Source organism: Schistocerca nitens, chromosome 1, assembly GCF_023898315.1.
Source record: "Schistocerca nitens isolate TAMUIC-IGC-003100 chromosome 1, iqSchNite1.1, whole genome shotgun sequence".
Taxonomy (NCBI): domain Eukaryota; kingdom Metazoa; phylum Arthropoda; class Insecta; order Orthoptera; family Acrididae; genus Schistocerca; species Schistocerca nitens.
Window position 1 is genome coordinate 158,179,195 of NC_064614.1, and position 6,887 is coordinate 158,186,081.

At 44.2% G+C, this 6,887-nt stretch overlaps 1 non-coding gene across 1 annotated transcript; it reads right to left on the minus strand.

Annotated features, from left to right (window-relative positions):
* Positions 1–887: 887 nt before the first annotated feature.
* On the minus strand, positions 888–962 carry Trnat-ugu (transfer RNA threonine (anticodon UGU)). The gene has a single exon. It is a non-coding gene; the product is annotated as a tRNA-Thr (tRNA).
* Positions 963–6,887: the final 5,925 nt, after the last annotated feature.

The window sequence follows — 6,887 nt, forward strand, 5'->3', positions numbered from 1 at the left end:
GGGAGAAAAATTTGCACCAGCAAAGTAATATCTTTGGTGCAAAGGACTATCGTCATTATAACAAAGACGAAGCATTCAAGAAAAAAAATTGCATAAATTTACGTCGAAATAGTGACAGAAACTGCAAAGATAATGGCAGATAAGGAAAATGAATCTAAAGCTGCATAAAACCTATGGTCGTGTTAGTCTCTCTCTCTCTCTCTATCTCTCTCTCTCTCTCTCTCTCTCTCTCTCTCTCTCTCTCTCTCTCTCTCACACACACACACACAAACTCAAAACGTCGTTCAGAACGCGGCGAAACCGTAACATGGAAAAATAAGTTCTGGAGTACCCCAAGGGAGTGTTAGAGGGCCATTACAGGAAAGTAATTCAGCCCCAAAGCGTCGAAGTTACGAGCGGTTGTCAGCGCTACGACAAATAGCTAAGTGAGGGCGGCAACTGCTTAGAGAAGTAGCTGGACTGTGCAGCGAACTGTTGCGAATAAAACATTATTGATTTTCACTGTGGTTTCGATTTTGCGACCGTACATAGTAGGCGTATTTCCACTGTCCTACTATACGAGGGCTATTCGAAAAATACGGTCCCACCGGCCGCAAAATGGAAACCACAGTGCAAATCAAAAACTTTTTATTCGCAACAGTTTGCTGCACCATCCAGTTACTTCTCTGAACAGTCGCCGCTCCGACTTAGACATCTGTCGTAGCGCTATACTTTCTTCCCAATACCGTTGTCACAGAAGGCAACCGTCTGCGCTTTCCGCCATTTCTCTGCACTGGTCTGCATTTCGTTGTCTGTGCCAAAAGTCTTCACGAAATTAGAATTATATATTAATACCTTCAGCTGCTCACGGGCGTTGACACACATCAACTGGGAGAGGTGAAAATGTGTGCCCCGACCGGGACTCGAACCCGGGATCTCCTGCTTACATGGCAGACGCTCTACCCATCTGAGCCACCGAGGGCACAGAGGAGAGTGCGCCTGAAGGGACTATCTCGCGCACGCCTCCCGCGAGACCCACATTCTCACCTTGTATGTCCACACACTACATTCGTAGTGTCCCACGCCAACACACTCATTATTCGTGGAAGACATTCTTAGTAAGTCCCTTAAGAGTTCGGGTAATATGTGTGCATCCGCACCGAAGGAGGTCATGGCTAGTATTGCCAGAACTATGTCCGAAAGAACAGACACCATATCCATATAAGTATAAAAGTCTTCACAGCCAGTGGTTCATGTGAGGAGCAGCCAAGTCTGGACTGTTTGGTGGTTGATCAAAATGTTGCAGGGGCATCCTCATTACCCCTGCAGTGTGCGGCCGAGAACTCTGACAGAAAGAAGGAAATGCTTGACGGGTACGTTGTGTGGGGTTGCATGAAATTAGGCGACACCTCGCAGCGGGCAGCCATGCTTGGTGGTAGACATTATTGTTCTAGGCATCTTTATGTTTTCACTTTGTGAACGTAACAGACAAGAACGACGTTACGAGATCTACAGTCATACTACAGACACTGCACAATATATCAGTGCAAAGCTTCACGGATTTTCACTGTGGTTTCTACTTCGCGACTTACTGGACCGTACTTTCCGAACAACCCTCGTACATTCCTCATGCCACAGTCCCGTAACATGGCGCTAGATGATACGAAACCAAGTGGTGCAGCCTACTGAGGAAGTAAGGTATTTTGGGGTGATTAATTTTCTGCGCTTGAATGGAACGAAGCCGGCCGAAGTGGCCGTGCGGTTAAAGGCGCTGCAGTCTGGAACCGCAAGACCGCTGCGGTCGCAGGTTCGAATCCTGCCTCGGGCATGGATGTTTGTGATGTCCTTAGATTAGTTAGGTATAACTCGTTCTAAGTTCTAGGGGACTAATGACCTCAGCAGTTGAGTCCCATAGTGCTCAGAGCCATTTGAACCATTTTGAATGGAACGAACGCAATAGCTATCCATGGCGAGTTGGTGGAGGAAGTGTACAACAGTTCATCATCATATGACCTAGTAGTTGGTCGGCTACTCTCAAAAACTTATTTAACAAGTGCTACCTCTGCTGAGAATTCGTGTTCTTGCTTTCAGTATGCTCAAACTTGTCTGAACGACAACGTACGAAGAATCAGACCATCGCTCTGTAAAGAACGGCGAGTCGCAAGATAAGTGGAAGCCCAACGACTCTAAGACCGGCGTATCACAATCGACGCGATATTCGAAAAAGCGAATATTATCCAGAAAGTTTTCAATATCTGACAAAGGTCGCCGACAGCTGGGTTCCGCGAATGCGCACACCCATTCAAACAGCCCGCCGATTCGACCCAGCAGATGAAATGTTGTCAATGCAGGTGACTTGTTGGCTGCCGAATCAACATGGGCGATTGGTGGGTTTACAAGTGTGACTCCGAGAAAAAAGAACAAAGCAACCAGCGGAAAATGTGTGTTTTTATACTCAGCACTGTCGAAAAAGTCTGAGACCCAACGATCATCGGGCAAGGTGATGCCGAGTGTTTTTTCAGATTGCCACAGTGTGGTGCTAACAGATAATGTTCGTAAGGTAAAAACTGTCACACGAAGATACTTCTGACGGCATTATGGAATGCTGTGAATACGAAATGATGCGGGAAGCTGTCCAAGGGCCGGCCGGTGTGGCCGAGCGGTTCTAGGCGCTTCAGTCTGGAACCGCGCGACCGCTACGGTCGCAGGTTCGAATCCTGTGTCGGGCATGGATGTGTGTGATGTCCTTAGGTTAGTTAGGTTTAAGTAGTTCTACGTTCTAGGGAACTGATGACCTCAGAAGTTAAGTCCCATAGTGCACAGAGCCATTTGACCCATTTGCTGTCCAAGGAGGTGTGTTTGCTCCACTGTAATGTCCCAGCTCATTCTTCACATGATACGGTTACCGCTCCTGCTTTTTTGAGTTACTAAATTTTGCTCTTCCCCCTGTTGTTCTGATATGGTACCCAGTGAGACTGTTATCGGATAAAGAAACCATTCTGTGCCATGCATGAATGACGACGGAGCTGTTTTCGTGGTGAAACGTTTCCTCGACTGCCGAAATTTAGACTTCTACAACCGCTGTGTCCACCACGTCGTACATCGTTCAAAAATGTGTCGCATTGAAGGGTGAATGCGTAGCGAAGGACGAACACGATCGTCGTCAAGTTTCATGATCACTGCCTGATTTTTTCGAGGTAACAGTAGAAACAGTAGAAACTTTGGCTACAGGTGGAAACGCCTGACGATAAGCCACGTCCAGATCTGAGGGCCTACTTAAGTTTACCACTTTATATTATAATCGGACACTACTCATTTCGCTCTCTTTCTTATGGATATTGTCTTGCACTTACCCACATTTGACGTTGCAGAACTAACGAGAGCGAAGTGCGAAAAGCACTGCCACAATCAGAAGAGGCCCTTACAGACCCGCCCGTATAGCCGTGCGTGTTAAAGCGCCTCTTCTAGGACGGGGAGTTGCGCCTGCCGGGGTCTAATCCACACGGAGGATTAACGACGAGGATCTGTGCGCCCGCCATCTGTGATATTACTTAGTAGGTGATAAAAATTTTGTAAAAGGAAAGAGGGTCATTCTAAAAATATGTAAGTAGTACATATTTATTAGGGAAACAAATGCGATTCTATGTGAGAAATGGTATTATCAATGAAAGTGTCGGACACCCATGACCAAAAGGGAAGAAGTTAAGTTTTACGATTACTTTTTATTACCTTTTTTGAGACGGTCTCTCGTCCTGTTATAACGTAATTGATGTAAGTGGTTCAAGCCCATTGATTTTTTTATTTTGTGTAATCTACCTGTTCAAATGGTTCAAATGGCTCTGAGCACTATGGGACTCAACATCTTAGGTCATAAGTCCCCTAGAACTTAGAACTACTTAAACCTAACTAACCTAAGGACATCACACACACCCATGCCCGAGGCAGGATTCGAACCTGCGACCGTAGCAGTCCCGCGGTTGCGGACTGCAGCGCCAGAACCGCACGGCCACCGCGGCCGGCAATCTACCTGTTCAATTGGTTCAAATGGCTCTGAGCACTATGGGACTTAACATCTTAGGCCATCAGTCCCCTAGAACTTAGAACTACTTAAACCTAACTAACCTAAGGACATCACACACATCCATGCCCGAGGAAGGATTCGAACCTAAGACCGTAGCAGTCGCGCGGCTCCAGACTGCAGCGCCTGATCTACCTGTAAAACAGACGGTATGAAATAAACGTATGTTAACGAATTAATTCATCATCAGTTACTGTAATCAATGTCAGTTCTGAACCAAGAAGGCTGAGCAACAGTAGTGTGCGATTCGCCTGAACATGGCTAACACGGGAGTAACTACTGAAAGGCGTGTGCGACATGACAGACCTTGCAAAAAATTACCGGAAGAATAATAGGTAAAAATTCCAATTTTACAATATTTACTCACTCTGATCTGTGTGAGTACGCAAAAGAACTGATGTCCAAAGCTTTTTCTAATTCAGAAATGAACAGTCGAGATCGCAATAATATTTCTCTATTAACCGGTTCCGGCTTATCTACAAGCCATATTCAGAATTGTTTTGGCCCCCTATGGCTGATAATTGGGGCTCCTACGATTTTTCGTGATATCACGATCGTTGGAAGATGGCTTGTAGATAAGCCGAAACCGATTAATAAAGAAATATTATTGCGATCTCGACTGTTCATTTTTAAATATAGAATCAGGTTGCTGCTCTCCGTGGACGTTGTTGTCAAAATTTATGAAACTGATGTACAAAGCTTCTCACACAGCCTCATACTATTAGCTAAAAAAAAAATATTACATATAGGCTACATATATCATTTTTGTTGCGGATGACCTTACTATACATTTTGATCTTTGGCTCATATTATACCGGGTGATCAAAAAGTCAGTATAAATTTGAAAACTGAATAAATCACGGAATAACGTAGATAGAGCGGTACAAATCGACACATGCTTGGAATGGCATGGGGTTTTATTAGAACGAAAACCATACGAAAGTTCAAAAAGTGTCCGACAGATGGCGCTTCATCTGATCAGAATGGCAATAATTAGCATAACAAAGTAAGACAAAGCAAAGATGATGATCTTTACAGGAAATGCTAAATATGTCCGCCATCATTCCTCAACAATCAACAATAGCTGTCTGTAGTCGAGGAATAATGTTGTGAACAGCACTGTAAAGCATGTCCGGAGTTATGGTGAGGCATTGGCGTCGGATGTTGTCCTTCAGCATCCCTAGAGATGTCGGTCGATCACGATACCCCAAAGCCAATAATCGCACGAACTGAGGTCTGGGGACCTGGGAAGCCAAGCATGACGAAAGTGGCTGCTGAGCACACGATCATCACCAAACGACGCGCACAAGAGATCTTTCACGCGTCTAGCAATACGGGGTGGTCCTTAAAAAAAAAAAAAAAAAGTCATTCCAAGCATGTGTGTGAATTTTTGCCTCTCTATCTACATTATTCCGTGGTTTATTAAATTTTCAAATTTATACTGACTTTTTGATCACCCGGTTATATAGGTCGTCCACAAGAAAAATAATCTATGTATTATTTTATTAATTTATTATCAAGTCGGGATGTGGTTTTTGCGCGGTTTCCCACAACTCCCTAGGTTAACATCACACTAGTGCCTAAGTTACGTCTCAGTTAAATTTCGCAAATACTTCGAAAATGTTCGCCGACTTTCACGTGAATAACACTGCACACAGATAGTTGGGTACACATATTCCGCCCCGAAGAATGACGGTTTGCGTGTGCGGGTCAGTTCGCGAGAAAATGTGTGTGTTACTGTGCCTTTGACAATAATTTCAGTTTGGTACGCATAAACGCGAGAGCCAATTTGTGAAACCTTCTATCGAAGACTCCTTCCTCCTACGTCTCGCTCCGCGGCTGCCATATTACCATCTGCGAGCAGCACGTTCCGCACACAAAGGAGAGAAACCGGAAGAACATTCTGGAGTCCTGCTGCAGGTGACGCAATGCGTATTGCGTGCCGCCTGAAGGAACGCCAGCGATCGAATAAGAATTGCGTGCTCCACAGAAACAGTTCCAATATTCATGAACGTACGTAGCAGTACTGTTCATTACAAGCAACTAAAGAATGCAGTTAAAATGATTTTGAGAAAAAATGTTTTTCTGTAATGAAGTTAAGACGAATTTGAGAAAAAATTAAATTAACTAACGTATCTTTAAGCGTAATACGCGCAGCTCAGCTTATCGCACCAATACATTTTGATCACTTATGCGAACTGACAAGTCTTCTGTGACCTGCTTCTGGGCGCGGAACCGAAATGCACTGCGGTATTTTGATTTCTTTGGCTCATTTTAAATACAGTCGAGAGGTCGATCGTACGCCAGAGCAAAACAGCAGAAATGTTAACTGCAGAAAATCACTAAAAATGGGTTGAGTAAACTAGAATGAATTGCTAGGCACGCTACAATTTATTTTTATCAATAATTCACACACAGATGCCTGCGGCAAACTCTTCATTTGAACCGGCAATTGTAAATGATCATCGTCATCATCATCATCATCATCATCATCATCATCATCATCATCGTCATCGTGGTAACCGAATGTAGACAATTGATTCTGTCTGTTGTTGGAAAACAATCGACTCATCCGGTTGTGGTTTTACGTGTCGGTCGAATTATTCATTTATTCTTGTAAGTGAAACCAGTCTGCGGGAGGAACCAAAAGAAAACAGTCTGTTCAGTCCGTTGTAGTTTTACCTGTCGGTGGGGCTATTCCTTCGCCCTTTTGAGAGAAAACAGTCTGCGGAAGAAACAGAATGAAAAAAAATTATTCAGTCGTTTGTAGTTTCGGGTATCGGTAGGATTATTATTCATTAATTCGTTTCGAGGAAAACCAGTCTGTGGA